The 10,733-nt window shown below is 37.7% G+C and overlaps 1 pseudogene across 1 annotated transcript; it reads right to left on the bottom strand.

Annotated features, from left to right (window-relative positions):
* Positions 1-6,281: 6,281 nt before the first annotated feature.
* Positions 6,282-10,097, bottom strand: LOC308340209 (spindle and centriole-associated protein 1-like; annotated as a pseudogene). Its single transcript has 2 exons — positions 9,917-10,097; positions 6,282-8,338 (listed from the first exon to the last, which is right to left on the bottom strand). The product of its transcript is annotated as a spindle and centriole-associated protein 1-like (transcript).
* Positions 10,098-10,733: the final 636 nt, after the last annotated feature.

Raw genomic sequence — 10,733 nt, 5'->3', positions numbered from 1 at the left:
TATAGACACATTCAATAGTGATATTTTCTCATCCTGACAAATCCACATTTTAGGTGGACGAAATGACTTGCATTTCCCTCACTATTTTCCTGTCATCCTTACTTTTTAAACTGACAAGCTAGTCTGATTTTCTTCCTTTCTATACCAAATTAGTTATCCAGAATTAATTGCCTGACTGTTTCCTTTTCAAGAAATGCTGCTTCTGTTTCTACAAAGAGATCAACGTTCATTTAAAATTCAGTTTGTTAAAGATATATCTCCTCTGCTTGGTATCTCAGAAGAGCTGGTAGCAGGCACATGACTCTTTCTTCTGAAACCCCATTTAAAGAGCAGGTCCTGCCCCTAGGTCCCATGCTGTTCTTTTTTCTGATTCCTGGGAACCTCACTGGAAATGTTACACACAAATTGACATTGACTGGCTACTCTGTTAGGCTTTATAATGGACTGAAAAAGAGAAGCACGCTTTCTAATTCAGCTGTTTCCATCTAGGAAAAACAGGTGATTCATTGATCCTATAGGGACAAAACATCAAGTACTCAGAAAATCCAATTCAGTTAAAAAATTAAGGCTGTATTTTTTTTATCAGTCAAATCTTTATTTTAGTCTGAGAGAAGACCTAATACTGTGAACGACTTTGCAGGCACTTAACTCTAGTGAAAATATTTGTACATTGACAAATTAAATAATGCTTCCTTTTTCCTACTTTTTTTCACTTGATTTTTTATTTAAAATTCTAATGAAATAATAAGCTAGAAGTACATGTTTTACTTCAACCATTCATACAAAGATTTCAAAGTCAATGAAATTTACTTTTTAAATAAAAAATATTTTAATCAATAATTTCCTTCTATGTCAAAAGTCCCAGTTCATTGGTTATGTGGGCTGCTGTATAAGTAGGATGGTTATAAAAGTTAAGTCTTGGATATAAACAGATTTAGCTGCTTACTAACTATATGATCTTGATTAACATATTTACTTTTCAAGCTTTGTTTTGCTTACCGAAATGGGAATATTAAAATCTTTAGTGTCCGAACAAATAGATGACGCTAATTTAACTTGAGTCTTTTTTTTTTAATAAGATTTATGATAAAACATCTATTCCATGGTTCATGTTCTACAAATTTTGGAATAAAATGGGTTTTTAAATTATAAAATATTAATAGCACAATTGATATAATAAAATAACAGCACCAACCAATTTATTTGTCTTTAGCGTTATATCATAATCCTTCATGAATCACTTAAGCATTATTTCTTGTTTTTAAAGGAGTAAAGTTTGGGGGCACATGGGTAGCTCAGTCGGTTAAGCATCAGGCTCTTGATTTTGGCTCAGGTCATGATCTCCCAATTGTGGGATCCATCCCTGTACTGGGCTCAGTGTTGGGTGTAGAGCCTGCTTGGGATTCTCTCTCTCTCCCCCTTCCCCTTTCCACGCCCCTGCTCCCCACCCCCTGCTCATGCTCTCTCTCTTTCTCTCTCTCCCTAAAAAAAAATAAAGGAGTAAGGTTTTGATATTGGGAGACTTGATTATTTTGAGGAAAGCTCAATATGAATTATATATCATACATAAGAGAAAAATATCTATATGTTGAAAGACACACTTAGTCTTATTGGACACTTACCACATCATAAGCATTATTTCTACAAAATATGATGGGTGAAATACTAGCAAGAAAAGCGACTTATACCAATATTTTCTATCACACAACACGTAATAATGTACATCTTCACCAATTGTACATCCATTTCTGCATCTTAGTATAGAAGCCAATGTACAATCATGTCATTAAGGTAATTCACTGAAAAAGTTTTGGTTTTAACTCTCTTACCTCGATATCATCCTCATTTGAAAATTTAGGTAACTAAATTTCTTTTTGCAATATCTACATATTGAACACACAATGTCAAAACGGTAGATATAGGTAATTTTTCAGAATGAGAAATATTTATATATAGCTGTATTAACACCTAGCTTTTAGAAACCTTGTTTTTGTGCTGCATATTTTTAATTCAGTGTCTTTCAGTTAGTGCAGTGTCACTGGTAACTAAACTACTGACAAAGTTGGATAACTTTTTGAAATATGTTAAAATATTGGGTAATTATAATGATTAGAAGTTATAATTTCAGAAGAATCTAATATTTTCACACATCTTGCTTCATATCTTTCATGAATTGTTTTTATGCTATACTTCATCAAAGGACAGTTATATATGTATATATATATACACATAAACATATAGTTGTCAAGACTTTGAGACCTTTGGGAAATACATCTCTCTATGCAATGCACTAACAAAATGTTTGATATTTGCCTAGTGTGTCACTCAAAAGGGAGAGAATGCTACTGCTTTCTTCACCCATGGGAAAACTTCTAATTTTCCTTTGATAAAAACTGAAAAGACTCACCTAGGGGTATTTTCTTTTCTCTGAAAATAATAATAATATTTTTAATGTTAATTTTTATGTTTTAATGTTAAAACATAAAACATTAAAATTAAATTAAAATAAATTAAAATTATCATAAAACTGGGGCGCCTGGGTGGCTCAGTGGGTTAAAGCCTCTGCCTTCGGCTTGGGTCATGATCTCAGGGTCCTGGGATCGAGCCCCACATCGGGATCTCTGCTCAGCAGGGAGCCTGCTTCCCTCTCTCTCTCTGCCTCCCTCTCTGCCTACTTGTGATCTCTGTCTGTGAAATAAATAAATAAAATCTTTAAAAAAATATATCACAAAACATTAAAATTTTAATGTTTAATTTTAATAAGAATAAAAAATTGTCCTTCTAAAAATAATACTGATATTTCTATGAATACTTTTAATTATATAATTATATTTTATAAGGTAAATATTTTTCTATTAAATATCTTTAATTAGGGGCACCTGGGTGGCTCAGTGGGTTTAAGCCTCTGCCTTCGGCTCAGGTCATGATCCCAGGGTCCTGGGATCAAGCCCCACATTGGGCTCTCTGCTCTTCGGGGAGCCTGCTTTCTCCTCTCTCTCTCTGCCTGCCTCTCTGCCTACTTGTGACCTCTGTCTGTCAAATAAATAAATAAATAAATAATCTTAAAAATATATATCTTTAATTACAAAGAGATATCTAGTTATATATATATTTATATATATATTTGATTATATAATCAAAATGATTTTTTCATTCAGTCAACTAAAATGAATGTGTATATGTATATGTACAGGTTTATATACTCAAGTTATATATATGATAGTATTCCACACATAGGTCTGTATCTATAGAGAGATATATATCTCTCTCTCTATATATATATATAAATATATATAAGTACATATTTATATATATACATATATATACACACACATTTATATATATATATAAGTTTATATAAGCTTATACATATGTATGTATACATACATACATACATATAGGTTTATCAAACATGAATTGTCCTGAGTATAAATATAAAAAAATTATTGGGGAAATTATTTTTAGTAATTGTTTTCATTAATTATTATAATATAAACACATATGCATGTGTATGTGTGGAGATAGATATATATGGATATATATTGACTGTTTTTTCTCTTCTATGTAATGCTGGTAAAATAAATGGACATTTATTTAAATATCAAAATTATGCTATTTTATACAAACATAGAGTATATGTTATATGTATTATTCAGTAGTTGAAACTTCATTTTGATATTTAAACATTTGGGGAAAATCTTTGGACATCTAGTAAAGAAGTGGGGAGCCTGGGTGGCTCAGTCATTAAGCATCTGCCTTCAGCTCAGGTCATGATCCCAGAGTCCTGGGATTGAGCCCCACTTCAGGCTTCCTGATTGGTGGGAAGCCTGCTTCTCCCTTTCCCACTCACCCTGCTTGTGTTCCCTCTCTTGCTGTGTCTCTCTCTATCAAATAAATAAATAAAATATTTAAAAAAGAAGTACAATTAGTAATGAAATGATTGACCATGCAGACTCATTTAACTACCAACCACTATGATTTCTCTGTTTCAGTATATTGAATCTAGAATTTTCAAATCGCTTAATTTTCAGCTTAGAAAATATTTAACATTCTCTGTAGCCATTCAGGTGAGGTGTTGTGCACTGTGTTGACATGAGGTTAATCTAGAGAGCACAATGTTGGGATGAAAGCATTAATTTTACCTATGACTACACAACTGCATCCACCCCCATTCAGACTACATATTTGAACCTCTTCAAATCTAAGTGGTCAGAAAGCATCTTCAAAATTGTTTTTTATTGTAATTGCAATGTATTTTCAACTTCATGTTAGTGACTCAAGCAATTATATCATACCAGTGTATTTTTGTGTAGTGATGACTAATGTTCTTTGTCAAAACTTTGACTAAAACTTTGTCCTAATTTAACAATGAAGTTAGGAATTCGATAGCATGGCAATAATTGTTTGTCAAGAGCAATTCAAGAAAAAGGCCTTAATTGATTATAGAATGAACATGCACACACAAACACACACAGAGTTTTCTAACACTGTATAACAGGTTGTCAAAAATTTAGGGGCTTACAACAACACCCGCATACTATCTTATACTTTTTTCTGAGTCAGGTGTTTGGGCAAATTAGCTGGATCCTCTTCTCAGACCTCACAAGACTGAAATTAATGTTTGGGTGGGACTGAGATTGGCATCTGGGATTTGAGTCTTCCAAACTCATTCAGGTGATTAGAAGAATTCAGTTCCTTGTGTTTGTCTGACTGCAGTACCCCCCTTTCCTGCCGGCTGTCAAATCTGGGCTATTTCTAGCTCCCAGGTGGCACACTCAGATCCTTGATATGTGCCTTCATCCATTCCTCTTACCTTAAGACCTCCCTAAATTCAGAAGGACAAGACCCTTTAAAGGGCATACTTGATTAGTACAGGCCTGCTTATGTAATCTCCCTTTTGATTAAGTCATCTGATTAGTAAACTAATCAGAGGAGTCTTATCTCATCATATTAACAAATTATTCCTTTCCTCAAAAGGAGAGAAGTCTATAGAGCCCCAAAGTAGAATTTAGGCATCTTAAGGCTATCTCAGAATTCTGCCTATCGTAATATATATGTGATATCATAAGTCATGAAATACTAGTTACATAAGAAGAGTCTGCGCTTAGTGTTTTACTTCACTGTGGGCTATACTTTGCTTGAATTCATACTGCAAGATACATTTATATTGGCAAGTCTTTTTCTGTTTTGGTAAACATCAGCCATAGTAATCTTTTGAAAATGTATATTAAATTACCATACTCTTTCCCCCCTACAAACACCTCCATGGCTTTTTATTTATTACAGTAAATAAAGCCAGTTATCCCTAAGCAAATGCAAAGTTCATATTATATACCACCACCTTCTTATACCAGGATCCCACCTGTCCTATCCCTCTGCTCTGGGCTGTGAACAGGCTGTGCTTCCTCCATGGGGCATCACACATGCCATTCTTTCTCCTTGGAGTATCCTTCCTTCCTTCCTTGGTCCTCTAGGTAAATTACAATCATTCTTCATTAAGCAGCATCAGTGCCTCAGGGAAGCTTCTCTGATCTCTGTAACTGTCAAATTCTATTGGTAGCTCTTTTCATAGTTGGAGTTTTCTGTCTACTTGTGTGATTATACATTGTTTTTAGCTGGATTGTGACTGCATTTATTTTATCATTAGAGCTTAATAATACTTTAAATGAATGATAAAATAAATGAATGAAGAGGTGCCTGGGTAGTTCATTCAGTTAAGTATCCAACTCTTAATGTTAGCTCAGGTCTTGATCTTGGAGTCATGTTTTCAAGCCCTGCATTGGGCTCTATGCTGGGCAAGGAGCCTACTTAAAATAAATAGGTCAGTAAGTAGATAGATAAATTAAAAAATATAAAAAATTAAGAAATATTAGAGCCTCAAAAAGTGTTCCTGGAAAGTTTTTAAGTTTATAATTGTCCCCTATAGTCAATATTATATTTACCAGAGATTATAGATTGGTTAGTTGTTGGAAATCCAATTGAAAAGGTCAGAATTAAAATACCTTGCTCCATAAATACTATGTCATAAGATCTGTGTAGGTTTTATCTAAAAGAAGGACATGAAAATTTGAAAGCAGGGGCAGGGAAAAGGGAGTGGAAGCTCACGGATATATTACTGAGAACAAACTCTGTACAGCTAATGTCATTCATGTCAAGTGGGTAGAAAGAACAAACCAGCCTTCTTCATTTTGTTCCTCAGTGTTTGCTCTTGTATGAAGAGGTATGCATCACCTACTTCCTAAGGCAGTGTTTAGTGGAGAACAAGAATTCCTAGTAGCCCCTTAAGATCTTATTATGTTTATCCCAGTAGTGAGAGAAATAGCACTACATTTTGAACTTTTAGGGGTTTCTGCTCCTATAATAGATACTTCAGTTGTCCTCTTTCCTCCTTCAGTCTGTGCTCTGAGAGGTGACAGAATGGGTGATGTTGGTGGAGAGGAGGGATTCAAACCAGCAAGTGTCTGCTGCTCTGCAAGAGTTTTTCATGAGCATCCATACTCTGCTGATTCATTGCTGCAATCCATTCCTCCATGCTACTTGGTGTTAGAGATCATGTTGCTACCAAAGTAGCCGTCATCTCACTTGCATGACTTACCTCTTGTTTCTTTAATTCCTGAAGTCCATCCCCATTGCTCTTCTCCTGGCCCAGTGTTATTTTTCCAATGTGCCTTGATAGGTGAATTCCGCATTGTTGACACAGCAATTCTTGCCATGATGTCATTTCTTTGTATTGATACCTCATTTGTTCTGAGCTGTTGCTCATCTCCCAGTACTGGGGGCTCTTCTAAGAAGCTGGGGGTTCTGGCCTGCTGAGTGTTTGAATAAGAACTGCAGAGGGGCTTCAAGGGGTTAACATAAGTACACTGGGCTTCATCCTCCAGATCTCTTCCCATGGGAGAGACCATCCACCACTGAGTATGAAGACATACTCTCCTTGTTTGAATTCTGATAGTCTGCACCATTAGGTAAGGTCTTCTTTTCTCAATTTTGTTCCTTCTCGATCATTTCCATAATGGAGGCATTTGTAAAGCAGGATGAGTTTGAATAGTCCTCCTTAATACATCCTACAAGGGAGAGAATTCTGAGTTGATTTTCTATCTTCATAGTGTTATTTGAGCTGCCAGGTCCAAATATCAGTGCTGGAAAATTATTGGCCAGATTCACACTATCTGAGGAGGTTGGTACCTGAGATAGTCTAACAGACAAGTTTTTCTCTGGGAACTCAACCACTTCTTCCACTCTGAACACCAGTGGCACAGAGACATTAGCATTTATAGCAGGGCCTCTGATTTATCTATAAATATCCTGCTCATGAATCCCATTTCTGATGCCTGACTTTTTTTGTTGCTGGTTATCAAAGGACAGTTCTTCATGGCGTGTGTGAGTGATAGAAGTTGCTCACCTGTTATGACCATGTACTGCTAAAGTCTTGCTTGGGTAGCAGTATTTTCTTCTCTATGAAGAAGAATTTCTGCTGTAAGTGCATCAGTGAGCTCTCGATGATCACCTAACACTTGTTCCAGTTGCTGCCTTATCTCTACTTTATGCAGCTGGACCTCACGTTCTTTATGGTACCAAACCAGAAAATAGAGAGAGTCACCGGTGAGAGAGTGAAACCTGTAAGACTGACTACTCTGTAGTCCCTTGACCTCACATTCTGTCCACCATTCACATTCTTCCATTTAGTGTTCCACTTCACGTAGCATGTGTTTGAGGACATCCAGTCTGGATTTAGTGCTATTTGGTAAGTCTGTGGAGGTTGTACTAGCTGCTGAAGTGATGATCTTCCGCTTGATAAAAGCATGCAAGTCCAGTTTTCCTTTCACTTTAAGTGAAAATACACTTTTATTAAGTGTATTAAGTGAAAAACACTTGTCCCACAATATAGCTTGAGTCTAGAGTCTCAGTACATTCTTCAGATTGAAGCTTGGTGTGGATTCTCCTGGCAGTACTGGTAGCATTGAGAGCCAGCTTTTTACTTCCTTGATGGAGGGGGCAGATGATGGAGTTCCTGGAGGGGTTGTTATTTGTGACTGTGTCACTATTTTCTGCTGATTTTCTGCTGTCCACAATTTATTAATTAACTCAGAATTATGTTCCTTTAGTTGGCAGAGAAACTTGTCTGCATTCCTATTTGACTGCAAGTTTATAGTTACCAATTCATTCTTGCTTTCTTCTAACCAGCTATTAACAGTTCCATCTTCTTCTTTATCATCTACTTCATTAAGAGCCTGAGGCTCCAAGACACTTTCACTAAGAATAGTCTCAGTGACAGGGTCTTGATTTACCACAAGGAAACCTTGAGAAGAATTAGGAGCCATTGTTACGTTCAGAAACCCTGTGAGCCTATGAGAATCTTACTTGATTCTAGTATAAACATAATGCCAGACAGCAGTTCTTCCTGGATTTCTCTGAGTTGTCTTTTTCTTTTTCTTTTGTCTTTTATATTTCAGGTCTTCTTAGGAAAGGAATTACAGAACATTTCACTCCTGGACACATTTCAGGATAGTAGAAATTTCCCTCATCTTCCTGAAGATTTGCTTACATTCTAGAGTCATAATAAACTTAGGCATACCATCCCATGAGAGACATCTGATTAGATTTCAGTGTAACAAACCAAGAGAGCTTCCCCTCCTCATATCACAACACCCTTTGACATTTTAGATTAAAATAAAGTCTTTCTCTCCCATAGGGCTAAAGGGATGATATACCAGCTGTCCAATACTTCGTGTTATAATTTTGGAGAACCTCTCCTGTGATATAAATCCACTGCATACCCAAATAATACCTGATTCTCACTGTGGGCTATTGGCTAATCATTTGTGTCCTCCCAAAATTCATTTGTTGAAATTCTAACACCAATGTGATTGTATTAGGAGGTGGAGCCTTTGGGGGTGATTGGGTCATGAGGGTGGAGCCTTCATTAATGGGATTAGTGCCCTATGAAGACACCTCAGAGAGCTCCCTCCCCACTTCGATCATGTGAAAACACAGCAAGAAGATAGATGTCTATGAACCAGGAAGTGAGCACCCACCAGACAACAAATGTTGGTACCTTGATCTTAGACTTATCAGCCTCCAGACTGTGACACTGTGTGTTCCATTGAGGATTGGGGCTCAAAGAACTGGCACCAAGATTCCACCCAGGCTGATGTTTTTGGTGTGAGTAATGCATGGCCTGTGTCTCTGCAATCTGGTACTTCTGTCAGGATATACATGAAATTCCATAGACTAACTTGTTTAGTTGCAAGTTGGGTAAAGTCTTAGACCCCTCACACTTTCTGACATAACATATATTACAGAAAATATTCTACACAAACAAATGTTAAGTACCTGTTTCTCAAAAGAGAATATCATTGGTCTTAATAATGTCCTTAGTATTTAGAATTTTTTTTCCCTCAAGATCTTGGTGTCTATGGTTTTTGGTTTATGATACTCTTCAAAAAAAACCAAGCATCAATGGCTGTTTTAAAAATCAACAAACTGTAATTAAATTGAAAGAGCATAAACAGCAGTAAAGACAAGATGGCGGAGAACTAGAGACCCTGTTTCAACCGATCCCCTAAAGTGAACTAATTTTCTACCAGAACACTCTGCACACCCATGAAATCAGGCTGAGATGTAGGATTATACACTTCTGGATCTCTATGGGGGCAGAAGATGCCAGTGGAAAGGTAAAGCAGAGTGGAAAAAATCGGACTGATATCAGAGGATAAACAGAAAGGGGAGGGACCCACCAGAACCGGGCCATTGGAAAATAATACCCCAATATGAAAGTGTCCTGTGATTGGGGACCAGCATTAACTTGGAGTCTGGTTAAAAGCACTCAAAAAGAGCAAAGATCTTAAGGGACAAATGGTGGAATCGGGTGGTCACAGGCATGGACTTAAGTCCACGGACCCAGGACAGTCATCACCTATAACCACCCGGGCCAGAGATGGCAAAGCCTCCAGGCAGTGGTCCCTGAGCCGCCGGCTTTCTGCTGCTTGTACCAGCACTAGGCTAGGCTCTCTAGAACCACAGCCTTTTGCGCTCTGCATGCACTGTGTGACTGGGATCTGAATCGTGCTCCCCACCTTCCCCTGAAAGAGCTCCATCTGGATGCTAGCTGATGGTCTCAAGCCCAGGCTTGAAAATCTCAGTGGGCTATCTCTGGCTGGGATCTCTCAACACCAGGCAACAACTTATGAAACCCTGAGGTCTGGAACCCAGACAGCAATCCCGGCAAAGGCAATCACTGGAAGTGGGTTCCCTGGACGAATATCGCTCGTGGTTTTAGTGGCATGGGGGTGCAGAGACAAGCAGGCACTTCGGGCAATCCCTGGGATGATGGCTGGGGATGTGCACTGCCTGTGGGAGTATGCATGGCTCAATGGAGTTTGCAGAGGGGGAATCTATGTGTTCTGGACCACCCAGAGGGGAGCATACTGAGGCTCTTCTCTGAGATGGAAGTCTGGGTGCAGTTTGCTTTCCACTAAACCTCTGAAAAGCCGCAAAAAGACACCAAAGAACAAAAACCTTCAGAGAACAAAAGCCTGAAAACTGGTTTCCACAGAACCCAGCCCCTTGATAGGGGGCAGGAGGACTCAACCCAAGCAAGACTGACTGAAAAACAATGCAGAAAGCCCTCTCCCAGAAAGCCAGCCAAAGTAACAAGAGGAAAACCACCACAGGGTCCCCATAAAACTGTAAAACCCCCATATCAGGGGAAAACAAGATATTAAGCTCCTGGT

Source organism: Martes martes, assembly GCF_963455335.1.
Source record: "Martes martes genome assembly, chromosome: 3".
Classification (NCBI taxonomy): Eukaryota; Metazoa; Chordata; class Mammalia; order Carnivora; family Mustelidae; genus Martes; species Martes martes.
This window is presented reverse-complemented; position numbering and strand designations above follow the sequence as displayed.